Source organism: Cebus imitator, unplaced genomic scaffold (genome assembly GCF_001604975.1).
Source record: "Cebus imitator isolate Cc_AM_T3 unplaced genomic scaffold, Cebus_imitator-1.0 Scaffold356, whole genome shotgun sequence".
In the NCBI taxonomy this organism is placed as follows: domain Eukaryota; kingdom Metazoa; phylum Chordata; class Mammalia; order Primates; family Cebidae; genus Cebus; species Cebus imitator.
Window position 1 is genome coordinate 877,822 of NW_016107671.1, and position 17,718 is coordinate 895,539.

The following is a 17,718-nucleotide window of genomic DNA, read 5'->3' on the forward strand; positions in this document are numbered from 1 at the left end:
AAAAAAAAAAAAAAGAAAGAAAAAGAAACTTCTCTTTTTTAAGAGAGAACTTGTGTGCAATGGCTACACAAACAGCAGCTTCCTTGGTAGTGTAATGCAGCCTGTTTCTTTTATGGGTTGCTCTAAGGGACCTTGGACACAAGCCTTTCAGACGTATGTTCTTGTCTCTGGCCTTGTACTGTCCCAGTGTTGGCTCCAAACAGGCACGCAAGGTGCCTTTGTAAAGCCCCAGGACACTGGCCAGGGTTCACATTGGCCAAGTTATCACATCCATCTGCACCAAGCTGCAGAACAAGGAGCATGTGGTTGAGGCCCTGCGCAGGGCCAAGTTCAAGTTCCCTGGCCGCCAGAAGATCCACATCTCAAAGAAGTGGGATTTCACCAAGTTCAATGCCAATGAATTTGAAGACACAGCGGCTGAGAAACAGCTCATCCCAGATGGCTGTGGGGTTAAGTACATCTCCAATTGTGGCCCTCCGGACAAGTGGCGAGCCCTGTGCTCATAAGGACTTCCACTGTACTGCTCCCTCTTAATGTTCACCAATAAATTTACTTCCTGTCCAAAAAAAAAGAACGCTTGGACTAAAAACACATTATGTCTGAAAGACAGAAGTTGGCAGTTGTTGAAGCTGGATGATGGTACATGGGGGTTTATAACACTTTTCACTGCTTTGTATATATTTGAAAATTTTTGTAATATAATTTTTTTTTTTTGAGATGGAGTTTCGCTCTTGTTACACCCAGGCTGGAGTGCAGTGGCACAATCTCGGCTCACTGCAACCTCCGACTTCAGGTTTCAAGTGACTCTCCTGCCTCAGCCTCCAGATAGCTGGGATTACAGGTGTCCGCCACCATGTCCGGCTCATTTTGTATTTTTAGTAGAGATGGAGTTTCTCCATGTTGGTCAGGCTGGCCCCAAACTTCTGGCCTCAGGTGATCTGCCCAGCTCGGCCTCCCAAAGTGCTGGGATTAACAGGCGTGAGCCACCGTGCTCGGACAAAAAATTTTTTTTTAAACCCAAATTTCGTTTGAGTAAAAGAGTTCTAAGTAGCAGATTAATTGGCTGAAGTTAGGTCCAATTGAGACTAAATTCAGCCATGTCCTTACTAGTTAGGACACACATTCTTTTCTGAATACGGAAGGAAGCTCCTTGTTGAAAGCAAATCATCTCACTTTGTCACATGCTTTTACTAACTGAATTGCTTTTAAGCATCTATGATGTCAACTTTACTTTCAGGCTTGAGAGAACTGAAGTCATGAAAAGGGATTTTGTTTGCTTATTTGTTTTAATGGAGGTAGTGTTCCTTCAGGAAACACAGGCCATATAGTATTCACTTCCACCACAAATAACAACAATGCATTTTCTCATTCACTGTTCTCCAAAAAGCTTGTAATTTATTTATTTATTTATTCTGAGACTGAGTCTCACTCTGTCACCCAGGCTGGAGTGCAGTGGCATGATCACAGCTCACAGCAGCCTCGACCTCCTGGGCTCAAGCGATCCTCCCACCTCAGCCTCCTGAGTAGCTGGGACTACAGGCACACACCACCATGCCTGGCTAATTTTTTTTTTTTTTTTTTTTTTAAAGATTGGAGTCTCACCATGTTGCCCAGGCTGGTCTCAAGTGATCCTCCTGCCTTCACCTCTGCAAGTGATGGGATCATAGGCATGAGCCACAGTGCCTGGCCGCAATACTTCTTGCTTTTGCCAAGCATGATGCCTGGCATATCATGTGCCCTACCTCTAACAGTCACAATAAAACTGTGAATCACGCAATAATACCCCTGCTTTACAAATGAGAATGCTGAGACCCGAGGTGATTAAAGTGAGGCAAGCAGCAGTGCCAGGATGAGCTCACAGAAGTCTGATGAGCGCCCAGGGAGTAACATGACCCTTCAGACTGACAGGAAGAAAAAGCCACGGCATCAACAGGCAGTAGGAAAACACAACTGAGGTTGCCTACAAGCCAAAACATTCCTCAGGGTCTTTGTCACAATCGGAGGGCTCACCAAGGCCAGGTCCTCGGCCAGTCCTCTGTTTTCAGTCACACTCAATGACAGGGTCACAGACAGCAACATACCAAAGGAAACGGCCAAGGCTGACGAGGACTGGGCTGGACACATTTTTAGAAAGTTATTCTTTAATGAGGAATTCTATTATTACAAAATGACAAAATGCTATATTAGTCTTAGAACAGTATTGGGAAGCAATCATGAAAAACATGACTCAAGTGCTATTTTGTATGCTCACAAATACAAGGGCAAAATTAAGTACATTCTGTATGTTTCCTAAACGCAGACGGACAAACAGGAAAATGCTGAAAGGAACCAAATTTGGATGAACTCTTAAGCTTCAGAATATCTAAGCAAAAGTAGAATTCCTGCCTTTAGGGAAGAGTAACTTTCTTTTGGAAAAGCATCAGAAATGGCTAACGGCACACATCATCTGAAATATGAACCTCACTTAGAAAATCCTGGCAGGTATTCTCAACAGCTATTGTAAAATTGCAAAACAAACTGGTCTTTGTGAATGATGTCTTGAAAAACAGGTTCCTCTGGTTCTGAAGTCACTAGAGCTTTAATCAAGACAATCAGCCGGTGACTAAGACAACAATCTACAGTCAGCTGGATAGATCTGCTGTCACCCTCTAAGAAGGACATTACAGAATTCTGGGGTGTCCCAAGGACTACCAATCTAATCTAATTTTACAGATTTTAAAAGACAGTACTGGACCAGTGGCTCACACCTGTAACTCCAGTGCTCTGGGAGGCCAAGACAGGCCAATTCCTTCAGCTCAAAATACAAAAAAATGAGTGGGGTGTGGTGGTGTGCACCTGTGGTCCCAGCTACTTGAGAGGCTGAGGTGGGAGGATCACCTGTGCCAGGAGGCAGAGGATGCAGTGAGCTGCGACTGCACCACTGCACTCAGGCCTGGGTAACAGAGTGAGACCCTGTCTCAAAAAAAAAAAAAAAAAAAAAGAGATGAGATGGTACTGTAATCATTTTCCAAAAACGCATAATTGCAGCTGTGTCTACTTTGCAAAGTAAGTACTTTAATGAAGTATTTCAAATATGCTGAGGAGTACAGAAAATACCCTATGTCTAGTATGTCCACATCTCAATGTCATCAAATTTTAACATTTTTCAAGGAGTAAAATATATATATGAACAGGCTGGGTGGTCAGATCACTTGAGGTCAGGAGTTCGAGAGCAGTCTGGGAAAAATGGTGAAACCCCATCTCTATTAAAAATACAGAAACAAAATTAGCTGGGCGTGACGGCGGGCGCCCATACTCCCAGCTACTCAAGAGGCTGTGGCAGAAGAATCGCTTGAACCCGGGAGGTGGAGGCTGCAGTGAGCTCAGATCGCACTACTGCACTCTAGCCTGAATGACAAAGCAAGACTCTGTTCTCCAAAAATAAATAAATAAAACATGGATAGAGCAGAAACCCTTTGCATACCCCTCATTCCATCGCATTTGCTCTGCCTCCGCCAAATTAACCTCCCACCACCTTGAACTTGGTGTTTTCTTTTATTCATGTTTTTATATTCATTAAAACAAGCAAAATAACATTCCTAGGGTTCTAGTTATTGACACACTCCCATGAGTGCTATGAGCTGAGGCACCAGAGCTTCTTGCCTCACCACATGCAGGACAGGAAAGCCCAAAGCCACTCCTGAAATGCTTCTCCTCCTCCTGCTCCCACTCACACGTTTTTCTAGAACAAGGGTCTGCAAATGTTTTCCATAAGAGGCCAAATGGTAAACAGAGGCAGCAACTGTCCTGCCCATCAGTGTATGATCACACAAAGCAATCTCATAGTCAGTGGGAAAAATAAAAATTTTTGTCACTGGGCGAGGTGGCTCATGCCTGTAATCCCAGCACTTTGGGAGGCTAAGGCGGGTGGATCATGAGGTCAGGAGTTTGAGACCAGCGTGGCCAACATAGTGAAACACCATCTCTACTAAAAGTATAAAAATTAGCCAGGCATGGTGGCACGCGCCTGTAGTCCCAGCTACAGTACTAGGGAGGCTGAGGCAGGAAAATTGCTTGAACCCAGGAGGCGAGGTTGTGGTAAGTCGAGATTGCACCACCGCACTCCAGCCTGGGCAACAGAGCAAGACTCTATCTCAAAAAAAAAGAAAAATGAAAAATTTTGTCAAACTAGGCATGGCAGCTCATACCTATAATCCCAGCACTTTGGGAGGCCAAGGAAGGAGGATTATTTGCCGTCACAAGTTTAAGACCAGCCTGAGCAACATAGTGAGACCCTGTTTCTACAAAAAATGAAAATAAATTTTTTTTGGCCAGGTGCCGTGGCTCACACCTGTGGTTAGGATTTCAAGACCAGCCTGACCAACATGGCGAAACCCATCTCTACTAAAAATACAAAAATTAGCCGGGCATGTTGGCGCACTCCTATAATCCCCGCTACTCAGGAGGCTGAGGCGGGAGAATCACTTGAACCGGGGAGGCGGAGGTTGTAGTCAGCTGAGATAGTGCCGCTTGAGACAGGGTCTTGCTCTGTCACCCAGGCTAGAGTGCAGTGGTGTGATCTTGGCTCACTACAACCTCCGCCTCCCGGGTTTAAGCAATTCTCTGGCCTCAGCCTCCCAAGTAGCTGGGATTACAGGTGCCCACCGCCCCCTACTAATTTTTGTATTTTTTAAGCAGAGAGGGGGTTTCACTATGTTGGCCAGGCTGGTCTCAAACTCCTGACCTCACGATCCATCCACCTTAGCCTCCCAAAGTGCTGGGGATACAGGTGTGAGCCACTGCATCCCGCCTGCAAAAAAATTTCTAAGGGGAGTTGGAACTGTGCTTGTGGTCTTCTCACCATGTAACTTATGACACAATGCAAGCATCACTTCTATGCCTTTTCTAGCAATTATCAAACACTTTTCTAGATCTGGATCAGCTTCCAACATTTTATCCTTTGCTCTTTCAATGTCATAGAATTGCTTTGAAAGCTGCTTCACAGAAGAGGCTCTGCCAGTGTTGCTTCCTCTGGGCCACCATCCAGAAAGTCACAACTGCAGCCCTCATTTCTGTGGACAAGAAGCCATCACAAGCTCCCTGGGCTGCAGATCCAGAGTCTCTCCAATGGCACAGGGAAGGGCAGCACCTCCCACGAGCTGGTCTACCACTCCATTTTATGTTTTGTTTTGTTTTCCCAGTCTCACTCTGTCACCCAGACTGGAGTGCAATGGCACGATCTTGGCTCACTGCAACCTCCGCTACCCCAGGTTCAAGCGATTCTCCTGCCTCAGCCTCCTGAGTAGCTAGGATTACACGTGACTGCCACCCTGCTCATTTTAGTGTTTTTTGTTTTTAGTAGAGACGGGGTTTCACCATCTTGGCCAGGCTGGTCTTGAACTCCTGACCTTGTGATCCACCCTCCTCAGCCTCCCAAAGTGCTGGGATTACAGGCGTCAGCCACCGTGCCTGGCCTAATTTTTGTGGTTTTGCTGTGTTGGCCAGGCTGGTCTTGAACTCCTGACCTCAAGTGATCTGCCCACCTCAGCCTCCCAAAGTGCTGGGATTATAGGCGTGATCCACCTTAGCCAAAAACACTGCAGCACACCTTGCCTAAAAACAACTCACAACACTAAAAACAACTCTCCTCTTTTCATTAAAGCCACTTGGAATTCTAGGAGTAGTAGCCAAGGATAAATTATTTGCTACAAAACTCCCCAGACATTTGAAGATCATATTTTACACAAAAAAGTAGAATAGGCTACAGGCCACTCCTCTGTATCAAAAAGCAAAGAAAACTCTAAAGAGTCATCTAATCCAAGAGTTTCAAAGAACAGGGGCAACTCTTACTAGATCCACAAAAGGCCTGGTGTTCACAGACCTTCAACAGCTGAAAATTCACCATCGAGACATTTTGTTCATGCTGGCACACGAGACAACCACACAAGGGAATACTCAGAACTGTTTAAATACACAAATACAGTCAGCTGATTAGCAATGAAAAAAATGATAAAATAATGAAATACACAAATGCGTATGTGCCAGGAGAGAAAAATGACTAAGACGGAAAAAAAGGAAAAGAATGGTTAATACGTTGATTCAGGATACATGCATTAATCTATGTTTAGAGAAAGGTACTAGAGGAAGGAAGGAAGCTTTTACATTGCTTTTCATTTTTCTTTTTTTTTTGAGACAGTTTTTTGCTCTTGTTGCCCAGGCTGGAGCGCAATGCCACAATCTCAGCTCGCGGCAACCTCTGCCTCTAGAGTTCGAGAGATTCTCCTGCTTCAGCCTCCCAAGTAGCTGGGATTACAGGCATGTGCCACCGTAATTTTTTTTTTTTTTTTTAGTAGAGGCAGGGTCTCCCCATGTTGGTCAAGCTGGTCTCGAACTCCTGACTTCAGGCAATCTACCCGCCATGGCCTCCCAAAGTGCTGGGATTACAAGCATGAGCCACTGTGTCTGGCCGAAATTATTTTATTTATTTTTATTTTTGAGACAGAGTCTTGCTCTATTGCCCAGGCTGGAGTACAGTGGTGCGATCTCAGCTCACTGCAACCTCCACCTCCTGGGTTCAAGCAATTCTCCTGTCTCAGCCTCTCATGTAGCTGGGACTACAAGCACCCGCCACAACGGATGGCTAATTTTTTTTGGCATTTTTTTGTAGAGACAGGGTTTCACCATGTTGGTCTGGCTGGTCTTGAACTCCTGACCTCATGATCCTCCCGCCTCAGCCTCCCAAAGAGCTTGGGATTACAGATGTGAGCCACCTAGCCCCAAATTATTTTTTTAGAGCAGGTCTAGGTTTGCAACAAAATTAAGAGAACAGTACAGAGCTTTCCTATATCCTCACTGCCCTGACACAGGAAGAACACTTCTTCTTTTCCATCTGCATTGTTTAGAACAGTTTTTTTTTGTTGTTGTTTTGTTTGTTTTTGTTTTTTGTGTTTTTTTGAGGAGTTTCGCTCTTGTTGCCCAGACTAAAGTGCAATGGTGCAATCTTGGCTCACTGCCACTTCTGCCTCCCTGGTTCAAGCGATTCTCCTGCCTCAGCCTCCCAAGTAGCTGGGATTACAGGCACGTGCCACCACGCCTGGCTAAGTTTTTGTATTTTTGGTAGAGATGGGGTTTCACCATGTTGGTCAGGCTGGTCTCAAACTCCTGACCTCAGGTGAGCCACCTAGCTAAGCCTCACAAAGTGCTGGGATTACAGGTGTGAGCCACAGTGTCTGGCCTAGTTTCAGTATTCTAATATTGTGAATGCATTATTACTTTTATTTATTTATTTATAATTTTTTTTTTTGTAAAATAAAGACGGGGTTTCACCATGTTGGTCAGGCTGGTCTTGAACTCCCGACCTCAGGTGATCGGCCCGCCTTGGCCTCCAAAGTGCTTGGATTACAGGCGTGAGCCACTATGCCCGGCCTATTGTTATTTTTTTTTAAGAGTCAACAGTGGTTTTATCTGGATACTAAAATACAGTCCTTTGTGTTGGCTTAAATTTTTCAGTTAAAAAATTTAGGCAGGGCATGGTGGCTCACACCTGTAATCCCAGAACTTCGAGAGGCTGAAGTGGCACGATGGCTTGAAGCTAGGAGTTTGAGACCAGCCGGGGCAACCCAGTGAAACTTCATCTCTACAAAAATTTTTTTAAAAAATTAGCTGGACATGGTGGCATGCACCAGTAGTGCCAGCCACTAAAGGGGGAGGACTAAGGTGGAAGGATCGCTTGAGCCTAGGAGGTGGAGGCTGCAGTAAGCCATGATCGTGCCACTGTACTCCAGCCTGGGCGACAAAGCAAGGCCCTATCTCAAACAATAACAAAAAAGGGCCCAGCATGGTGATATACCCCTGTAATCCCAGCATCTGGGGAGGCCAAGATGGGTGGACTGCTTGAGCCCCAGATACAATGGAAGGAGGTATTCTCAACGGCTGCCCTGGGACATAATGGTAGCATGAATTGGAATTGTCCAGAGTAAACTGGGCCCACTCACTGGGGATATAGTTCTTGCCCTCCAGGGTTTTGCAATTAAGCTGGAGCCACAAAACTCACATGGATAGAGAAAAATTACAGAAGGTACAAGATTATAATCACACCCTCAATTCAAAGGGCTTGTAAGCCATACAAGGTGCAAAGGAAATGACCAAGTAAATGCTTTGGTATAGGGGAGTGACAAAATAAGGAAGAGTCATTTGTAAAGTGTGTAGGGCAGATTAGAGGAAAGAGCCTGCAACCTGAGCTGTTCCAGTGAAGGATCTGTGAGCACATAAATCCCTGGCTGCTTCGCACAAGCCAGTTGTGCTACCTGAAGTGGCTTTCCTCTGTGCTTTTTTCCTCCTTCATAACAGGTAACAATAACACATGCAATAAACAATGAATAAACCCCATGTTCTGTTATTCAGTAAGCCCCATATTCTCTGAATTCAGGTATGACTAATTTTAAAAATCATGCAGATTTTTCACCAGGCACAGTGGCTCACACCTGTAATCCCAGCCACTCAGGAGGCTGATACGGGAGGATTGCTTGAGCCTTGGAGTTCAAGGCTGCAGTGAGCTGTGGACACATCCCTGCAATTCAGCTTTGGCAACAAAGTGAGAGACAACGCCCACCTCTAAAAAAAAAAAAAAAAATTAACTGAGTTAAAAAAATGTTTTTAATCATGCAGATTTTAGAGGCGTAGGAAGATAAGGCAAAGCTCTGATTAGGAAGTCATCATGTCCCTGTGGGTTAAGGTGAAAGACTGAGAATGTTAGCCAGACAACTATCTTGAGGACATTATAAATAGACCTCAGCCCAGGCAGGAGTGAAGGTGTGTCTGCACGTGATTTATCCCTGCTCTGGAGCTAGTTAGAATAAAATGTTTCTGGCAAGTTTGTTAACAGAGTCCCCTTTTCTGACCTCTCTCCAGCCCCAGTTTCCTGCTGTGGAATGCACCACTAATCTTGAGGCTATCTTGCCAATCGCTTGTCTGGGAAATGGCATTTGCTCGCTGTAACTTCAATTGACTTGTGAATAATAAAGCGCCAAGACTCAGTTGGCTTTCTCTTCACAGGCCCCATGGAGATCAAGTTCACGTGCTTGCAAATTCATTTCCTAAAAGCAATGCAAAAGGGAAGTTTTTCTCTGACACACAGTCCGGGTGCGACGGCTCATGCCTGTAATTCTAGCACTTCAGGAGGCCGAGGCAGTCGGATTGCCAGAGTTCAAGACCATCCTGGGCAACATGGTGAAAACCCCGTCTCTACTAAAATACAAAAAATTAGCCAGGCATGGCAGCGTGCACCTGAGCAGAAGAATTGCTTGAACCCGGGAGGCAAAGGTTGCAGTGAGCCAAGATCACACCACTGCACTCCAGCCTGAGCAATAGAGCAAGACTCTATCTACAAAGGAAAAAAAAAAAAAAAAAAAAAAAAAAAAGCCATGTGTGATGACTCACACCTGTAATCCCAGCACTTTAGGAGGCTGAGGTGGGTGGATCACTTAAGGTCAGGAGTTCGAGACCAGCCTGGCCAACATAGTGAAATCCTGTCTCTACTAGAAATTTAAAAAACTTTAAAAATTAGCTGGGTGTGGTGGCATGCCCCTCTAATCCCAGCTACTTGGGAGGCTAAGGCAGGAGAATCGCTTGAATCTGGGAGGCAGAGGTTGCAGTGAGCCACTGCACTCCAGCCTGGGCAACAGAGTGAGACTCCATCTCAAAAAAAACAAAAACAAAAGAATGTTATGAAGATTAAAGGAGTTTTTAATCCATTATAAGTGCTTAAAACAGTATTTGGCACAAAAGTTTTGTTTTTGTTTTTGAGACAGGGTCTTCCACAGCTACTGATCTGTAGCTGTTCTTATGGTAGCAGTTGTGGCATTCCTCTGTGGGAAAGAAACTGTTAACACAATTAAATACCTCTTTCTTGGCAAAACAGAAAGTGGGCATTGTGTGACAGACACAAGAGAGAAAAAAAAAGAGAGAGAGAAAAAAAAAAAAAAGAGAGACAGGGTCTTGCCCTGTCACCCAGGCTAGATTACAGTGGTACAATCTTGGCTCACAGCAGCCTCCACCTGTGCTCAAGTGATCCTCCCACCTCAGCCTCCAAGTAGCTGGCACTACAGGCGTGTGCCACCATACCTGGCTAATTTTTGTATTTTTTGTAGAGACAAGGTTTCACCATGTTGCCCAGGCTGGTCTCAAACTCCTGGGCTCAAATGATCCTCCTGCCTCAGCCTCCCGAAGTGCTGGGATTACAGGCATGAGCCACAGTGCCCGGCCTATGATTGCAGTTTTTATGAAGACAGGACTAATAAAATAGAATAAAGATAAACAGAATGACACATTTCACTAGGAAGTCCAACCAGAGGGAAGGAGGAAGAGCATACAGAGAAGGTCAGAAGTACAACCTCAGGCCAAACCAATGATTTTTTTTTCTTTTTTTTTTCATGGGAATCATCAAACCATAAAAACCAATGATTTCTTATCTTCACCTAGAGAAAGACAATGGCAAACCACCACTAGGATCAAAGTCCTGTATGGCTACAAGATCAGGATATGCCAGGCTGGGAGGCAGAAAGCCAGAGGGAGGGACTGGTGGAAAAAAGAAACACCAAAATAAATGAACCAACACAAACCCACCGTGCTTTCCATACCCACTTGCACTTCAAGTATCTTTTCACCAAGGAATGAATGAGAGCATCTTAAAAAGAGGTGCTGAGGCCAGGCACAGTGGCCTGTAATCCCTGCACATTGGGAGGCTGAGGCAGATCACCTGAAGTCAGGAGTTTGAGAAAAGAGGTACTGAATGACAGGAGGTACTGAAGCTTATTTCAGTTCTACCAAGCCAAATTCCAAAGGTGATTTTATTGTGCAATCATCCTCATTTATTTATTTATTTAGAGATGAAGTCTCACTCTGTCACCCAGGCTGGAGTGCAGTGGCATGATCTTGGCTCACTGCCACCTCAAAACCCCTGGATTCAAGCAATTCTCCTGCCTCAGCCTCCTGAGTAGCTGGGATTACAAGTGCCTGCCACTGTGCCCAGCTAATTTTTGTATTTTTAGTAGAGACGGGGTTTTCACCATCTTGGCCAGGCTGGTCTTGAACTCCTGATCCACCCACCTTGGTCTCCCAAAGTGCTGAATCTACCTACTTTGGTTAGCTGGCTAGGTTATACATATTTGAGTGCTTCTGTTTCCAGTACAGAAAGTTACCAACTAACCATCTTCTCTAGGGTTGGGTGTCTGGAAGTTTTCATTATTGAGACAAGTAATTCACAACCTTTCAAAAAACAACCCACGTATTTATGAGGAAAGAACATTTACAATTACAAATCCAACCTAAGTTATAAGGCTCATAAAATCTTGGTGTTTCAGCTATAAAATCTTGGCATTTTCTATGTAAAATATTTAGATATAAAGTTTACATTTCAGGCCGGGCACTGTGGCTTATGCCTGTAATCCCAGCACTTTGGGAAGCCAAGGCGGGTGCATCACCCAAGGTCAGGAGTTCAAGATCACCCTGGCCAACAAGGTGAAACCCTCATCCCTAATAAAAATACAAAAACAATGAGCCGGGGGTGTGGTGGCACACTCCTGTAATCCCAGTTACTCGGGAGGGTGAGGCAGGAGAATCGCTTGAACCTGGGAGGTGGAGGTTGCAGTGAGCTAAAATTGTACCATTGCACTCCAGGGCCTGGGCAATGGAGCGAGACTCCATCTCAAAAAAAAAAAAAAAAAAAAAAAAAATTTACATTTCATAAACTATCAGCACAATGCAAGCCATCACTATTCTTGCCCACTGTCACTCCAAATTCCACTCTGAAACAGGACTATTAAGTCTACCCTCACCTCAATCCAAAACAAGAGCCCAGGCAGCCTGTCTGATTAACAGGGAAGGAAACAGGCAGTTTCGAAGTCTTCCAAGGACCTGTCCACTGGTAATTCACTCAGGCATTCTTCACCTTCTGCAAATCACGGACCATTTTCAGAACTGAGGAAAGCTCTTGGACCCTCACTCTAGAATGGCGTTTCTCAGCCTTTTTTCATTACTACCATCCCTGCAAGGAGACTTTTTGGACACGTTTTTCCTAATTGCCCATGAAGTTTTAATACCACAGACATACTAGATATATCTATTCACGTAGAGCAGCCCTTCAAAAGGTCACAAACTACTGTAGTATCCTTTTTACCCCCACCCCTTCAAGAACACGCCACGGACTCTAAATGACAGACCCTGGGATACAAACTATCACATAAAAAATTTTTTTGAGATGGAGTCTCACTGTTGCCCAGGCTGGAGTGCAATGGCATGATCTCAGCTCACTGCAACCTCCACCTCCTGGGCTCAAGCAATTCTCCCACCTCATCCTCCCATGTAGCTGGGATTACAGGCTGACTAGTTTTTTTTTTTTTTTTTTTTGAGACGGAGTTTCACTCTCGTTACCCAGGCTGGAGTGCAATGGCGCGATCTCAGCTCACCGCAACCTCCGCCTCCTGGGTTCAGGCAATTCTCCTGCCTCAGCCTCCTGAGTAGCTGGGATTACAGGCATGCGCCACCATGCTCAGCTGATTTTTTGTATTTTTAGTAGAGACAGGGTTTCACCATGTTGACCAGGATGGTCTCGATCTCTTGACCTCGTGATCCATCCGCCTCGGTCTCCCAAAGTACTGGGATTACAGGCTTGAGCCACCGCGCCCAGCCTAGTTTTTTTGTGTTTTTGGTTTCACCATGTTGAAACTCGTGAGCTCAAGCAATCCAACTGCCTCAGTCTACCAAAGCATTGGGATCAAAGGCGTGAGCCACTGCACCCGGCGATAGCACATAAAATTTAAGGACTTCAGATTAAGGGACTTCTGAAGCCATGGACCCTGGGCCCAGTCAGGAATCACTGTGAGCTCCATCTCCCAACAGGTGTGTGTAAAACATGTGAATTCTTGCCCTCATTTCTAAAATGGCTTCTAATCATAAAAAGCACTTAAAAGTAACTAAACTCTAGCTCGTACTTCATCCTGCCAAGGAAAATAAAAATAAAAGTAAATAAACTCCAAAGTTCCTGGGCCTCAGCATCAACATCAGCACTTCTTTTCAGGGACTTTTCAAAAAGATGTTGCCAGAAACAACCCGTGAAATGATACTTGTGAGAAGGATCTTGTAAGACATCGGAACCCACACTCTGATGGCCACATTAGCATGTCCAGTGGGCCAAGGCCTCCTGAGGTGAATGAAGCCATGTCAGCATTACTCCTGCTGGGCTGTCTCCTGCCTCACATGAGCCACAGGCTTATTATCCCTCATTCAGCCTCCCCCGTCAGCCTCCAGACACAGCAAACAGAAGCTCTGCATGTGTACTGCAAATGGCTGGTGACAGGTAAAATGAGCAAAAGGTTGGGGAGCAGGGTGAAAGAGGAGAATTGTGCTTTCTCCATCACAGGCTGAGCTCTCAAATACTGACCAGGGCAATGCAATGTTTCTGGTGGAAAAGGGTCACTCTCCCACAGACGCCTAAAGGCAAGACCCTCAACCTTCTTTTGGAACCAAATTTTCCCTTTTTTTTTTTTTGAGACAGAGTCTCACTCTTGTTGCCCAGGCTGGAGTGCAATGGTACAATCTTGGTTCACTGCAACCTCCACCTCCTGGGTTCAAGCAATTCTCCTGCCTCAGCCTCCCGAGTAGCTGGGACTACAGGCATGCGCCACCATGTCTGGCCAATTTTTGTATTTTTAGTAGAGCAGGGTTTCTCCACGTTGGTCGGGTTGGTCTTGAATGCTCGACCTCAGGTGATCTACTCGCCTCGGCCTCCTAAAGTGCTGGGATTGCAGGTGTGAGCCACTGCACCTGGCCAGGAACCCCATTTTTAGTGCTAAGTACACCAACCCTGATACTTACCACCAGACATACACTCAATGTGTTCATTTACTGTACTGTCTTCCTCTCATTATGACATGGCTGCCATGGATGGGGGAGGGGTCTATTTTGTTCAGTGCTCTATTCTGAGAGCTAGAAACAGTGCCTGGCAATTGGTGGGTGCCCAATAAACATCTGCTGACTGTATCAGTGAATAAGATTTCAAACTACCCTGGAACCAAACTGCCTTGCCTGCAAGCAGGACAAGCTCCCCTTCCATGGAGGGTTAAGAATAATGTGAGACGCTGCTTTAGAGAATTCCCCCTGAAGGCCAACACCAGCTTTATTTCAGCTCTTCTGTCACCTTATCTCTGACCACCAGTGTCACAGCTATGGGGGTGAGGAGGAAAGGAAAGAAAGGGTGGCAACTAATAACATGTTTATGGAGTGTGCTGGAAAGCTAACCTATTAGTTAAGGCTCTGGGAACACTGTAATTAACCCAAGAGGTCCATGGATTTCAAAAATCCCTTGAAAATGCAGGAGAGGGCCAGGCGTGGTGGTTCACACCTATAATCCCAGAGCTTTGGGAGGCCAAAGCGGGCGGATCACGAGGTCAGGAGGAGACCAGCCTGACCAACATGGTGAAACCCTGCCTCTACTAAAAATACAAAAATGTGGTGGCACACATCTGTAGTCCCAGTTACTCAGGAGGCTGAGGCCGGAGAATCACTTGAACCCGGGAGGCAGAGGTTGCAGTGAGCCGAGATCGTGCCACTGTACTGTAGCCTGGGCAACAGAGCAGACGTCTCAAAAAAAAAAAAAGAAAGAAAGAAAGTGCAGGAGAGGTTCTCGAGTGAGTATTGTCCTATTTGCCTCCAGTGGAAAGTCCCAAGAATCATCAACAAAGGACCCTGAGCCAAGTAACCATTAACACAGGTTCTAATGCCCAGGGCCAGGCACAAAGTTATTGGCAGCAAGAACTACAGTTAACTGACCACTCCTAAAAGACCTTTTCAGTTTCTATTCTGAGGAGGAAATACATTAACTGGCCTTGTGTTGATCAATGTTACACATTTCAGAACGCTCCAAATACCAGGATTTACCACCTGGGTGAGAAAAGGAAAAAAAAAATCATGTTTATTTGCAGCTACCTGATAAAAGGATTTCCCTTAACAGCCATAACACACACACACACACACACACACACACACACACACACTCACTCTCTCTCCCTCCCTCTCTCTCTCTCTCTCTCTCTCTCTCTCTCACTCTCTATCTCTCTCTCACTGTAATGTGCAATTTATAAAGAACTGTTAGGTATCACCTACCTTTTACTAAATGGAGCATATGTTTAAGGTAGGGGTCACAAGCCAAAGGCCTACAGAGATAGAGGGCAGGCAGCAGCTGAGACGAGGCAGGCTGAGTGAGTATCTATGGGCTGGGGAGTGGTGTATGTCCTGCCTCAACGAGGCATTCGGCTCCAGCCCGGGACTGCTGGGCAGGAAAACAGGCCTGTGTTCTGGTCCCATTCCATCACAACTTCATGTCTTTCAAACAAATCCAAAACCTACATTTTTTTTTTCTTTTACTTTTTTAGAGACAAGGTTTCTCCATGTTAGTCAGGCTGGTCTTGAACTCCCAATCTTCGGTGATCCGCCCGCCTCGGCCTCCCAAAGTGCTGGGATTACAAGCATGAGCCACCGTGCCCGGCTGCAAAACCTACATTTTTACATCTAAAAAATCCCAATTCTGGAGAATGTATAAGTCACATAAAAACTGTGTGAAGCTTCCTGGGAGTGGCCAGTTTATAATCTCTGCGTGCTTTCCACTGCAGACTATAACTGTCCCTATCGCTAGACTGGGGAGCCTTCTCACCTGGCACAAGCTCAGCTTCCCCCCAACCTCTGTCTGCAGAGGTTGGAGTCAGGACACTCCTGGCTGGGCCGTGTACGGCCGTCCACCTGTCCCTTCCCACCTGCCCTCACTACTCAGAGCCCCATCAACACATCAATCATAGACCACACGATGCTAAACACAAGAAGCCCTGACCTGAATTAACCCTCACTCTCACAGGGTGGCAGTGGGGCCTCCTTTGTCCCCATCTCCCCTCTCCCAACTCCTGGGCCCTCTGGTGGTACTCAGGACTGGTCCTCAGCCAATCTTCTATGTCTTCAATCTCTCTGCTGAACATTGCTGCCACCCTCTTATCTAACTGGAATCTCCCCTGAGGACACACCTCCTGGGGCCCTTCCAAGTGGGGAAGTCTCCCTGCTTCTGGGAGCTGCTTCTGGACTGTTTCTCTTCACCCTCCCCAAAACCCCCAGCTGGGAAACTCTCATTATCAGAGTAAATCATCCACTACCCCTCCCCGTGCGTTATCTGTCAACCCAGACAACTATTCCTTTCTTCCTAACTTTAGCTCTGGGCCTGCCACCTCTCCGGCTGCTCTTACCAGTCTTGGAGATTTCTACATCCAGGCAGATGGTCCTCTGGCCTCTTGGTCCCAAGGCCTCCAGCTGATCTCATCCCACCCTCACCGCCCTCCCTCTCAGGGTCACACTTAGACCTATCTCAGTAACTGCCACCTCTTCAGAAGCTCCCTCTCATGCATCTCACTCACTACCCACTGCATCCTGTCTTCTTCATTCCCTTCAGGACCTCAACTCCGACAATCTACTTGCCCTACCACCTCCGCCCTCTGCCCCCCTCACGTCTCCACACAGAACTAATTCCTTGACCTACCCCCATTCTCACTCCCTCACACATTCTCTGCTCACTCCTCCCTCACCACCACACTTATCTGGCAGCACGGAGCTGCAGGCAACACCTCACTCCCAGTGCATGACTTGCTTCCCGAGAAAACAGAAGCAATCAGGAGGGAGAGAGGAAAAAAAAAAATCAAACTGCCTCCTGCCTTGGATTAAGCTGTTCAAGCTTTCAAACAAACAGAACTTGTGATAAGTGAGGGCATGAGTTCACCCAGCCAGACACTAGTACTTCTGAAAGGTCAGTAGGTCCAGCCGGCGGCAGCAGTCAGGGAGGCCACTCTGAACAGAGAATGCCTCTGCAGTGAGACCTGGCTTTGTCAATTACTACTGTCAAGTGACCTTGGACAAGGCGCATAACTTCACCACCGCACCCGGCTGTTTTAAAGGTTAAAGGGCACATTCAAGCTCAGAGTAAGCACCAGAGGTAACAAGAGGCCAGGTAACTAGAAGGTACATCCTAACGTAATTACTTCACCTGAAAAAGTCCAGCAGGGCTTTGCTGCCAAAATTCCAGTTCTGACTGCAAGAATGGTCAACGTCTGCATTCCCGACTCCCAGTCACCTACAGCCCAGCCTCTCCCCACCAATTCAATTTTTCCTCCTGCCTGGAGCATAGGGAAATTAACCACTCCCCAGAAGTTACTACAGGTGATGACTTGGTGCCCACATATCCTGCTCTCTTTTTTCTCTCTCTTGAGGAGTCTTGCTCTGTTGCTCAGGCTGGAGTGCAGTGGCACGATCTCAAGCGATTCTCCTGCCTCAGCCTCCAGAATAGCCGGGACTACAGGTGTGCACCACCACAGCCAGCTAATTTTTGGTAGAGACGGGGTTTCACCATGTTGCCTAAGCTGGTCCTGAATTCCTAGCCTCAAGTGATCTGCCTGCCTCAGCCTCCCAAAGTGCTGGGATTACAGGCATGAGCCACCGCACCCAGCTTTCTTTTTTTTTTGGGGGGGACAGAGTTTCACTCTTGGTGCCCAGGCTGGAATGCAGTGGTGCCATCTCAGCTCACTGCAACATCCACCTCCTGGGTTCAAGCGTTTCTCCTGCCTCAGCCTCCTTAGTAGCTGGGATTACAGGCACCTGCCACCACGTCTGGCTACTTCTTTGTTTTTTTTTTGTTTGTTTTTTTTCTTTTTC

General features: G+C 46.3%; 1 protein-coding gene and 2 non-coding genes across 5 annotated transcripts in view; 2 read left to right on the plus strand and 1 right to left on the minus strand.

Annotated features, from left to right (window-relative positions):
* Positions 1-17,718, minus strand: part of SPINT2 (serine peptidase inhibitor, Kunitz type 2) — a 32,003-nt gene that overhangs the window by 11,698 nt on the left and 2,587 nt on the right. The gene's annotated exons all lie outside the window — the stretch shown is intronic.
* Positions 13-144, plus strand: LOC119467962. Its single transcript, XR_005196597.1, has one exon. It is a non-coding gene; the product is annotated as a small nucleolar RNA SNORA70 (small nucleolar RNA).
* On the plus strand, positions 9,793-9,925 carry LOC119467957. The gene has a single exon (XR_005196592.1). It is a non-coding gene; the product is annotated as a small nucleolar RNA SNORA41 (small nucleolar RNA).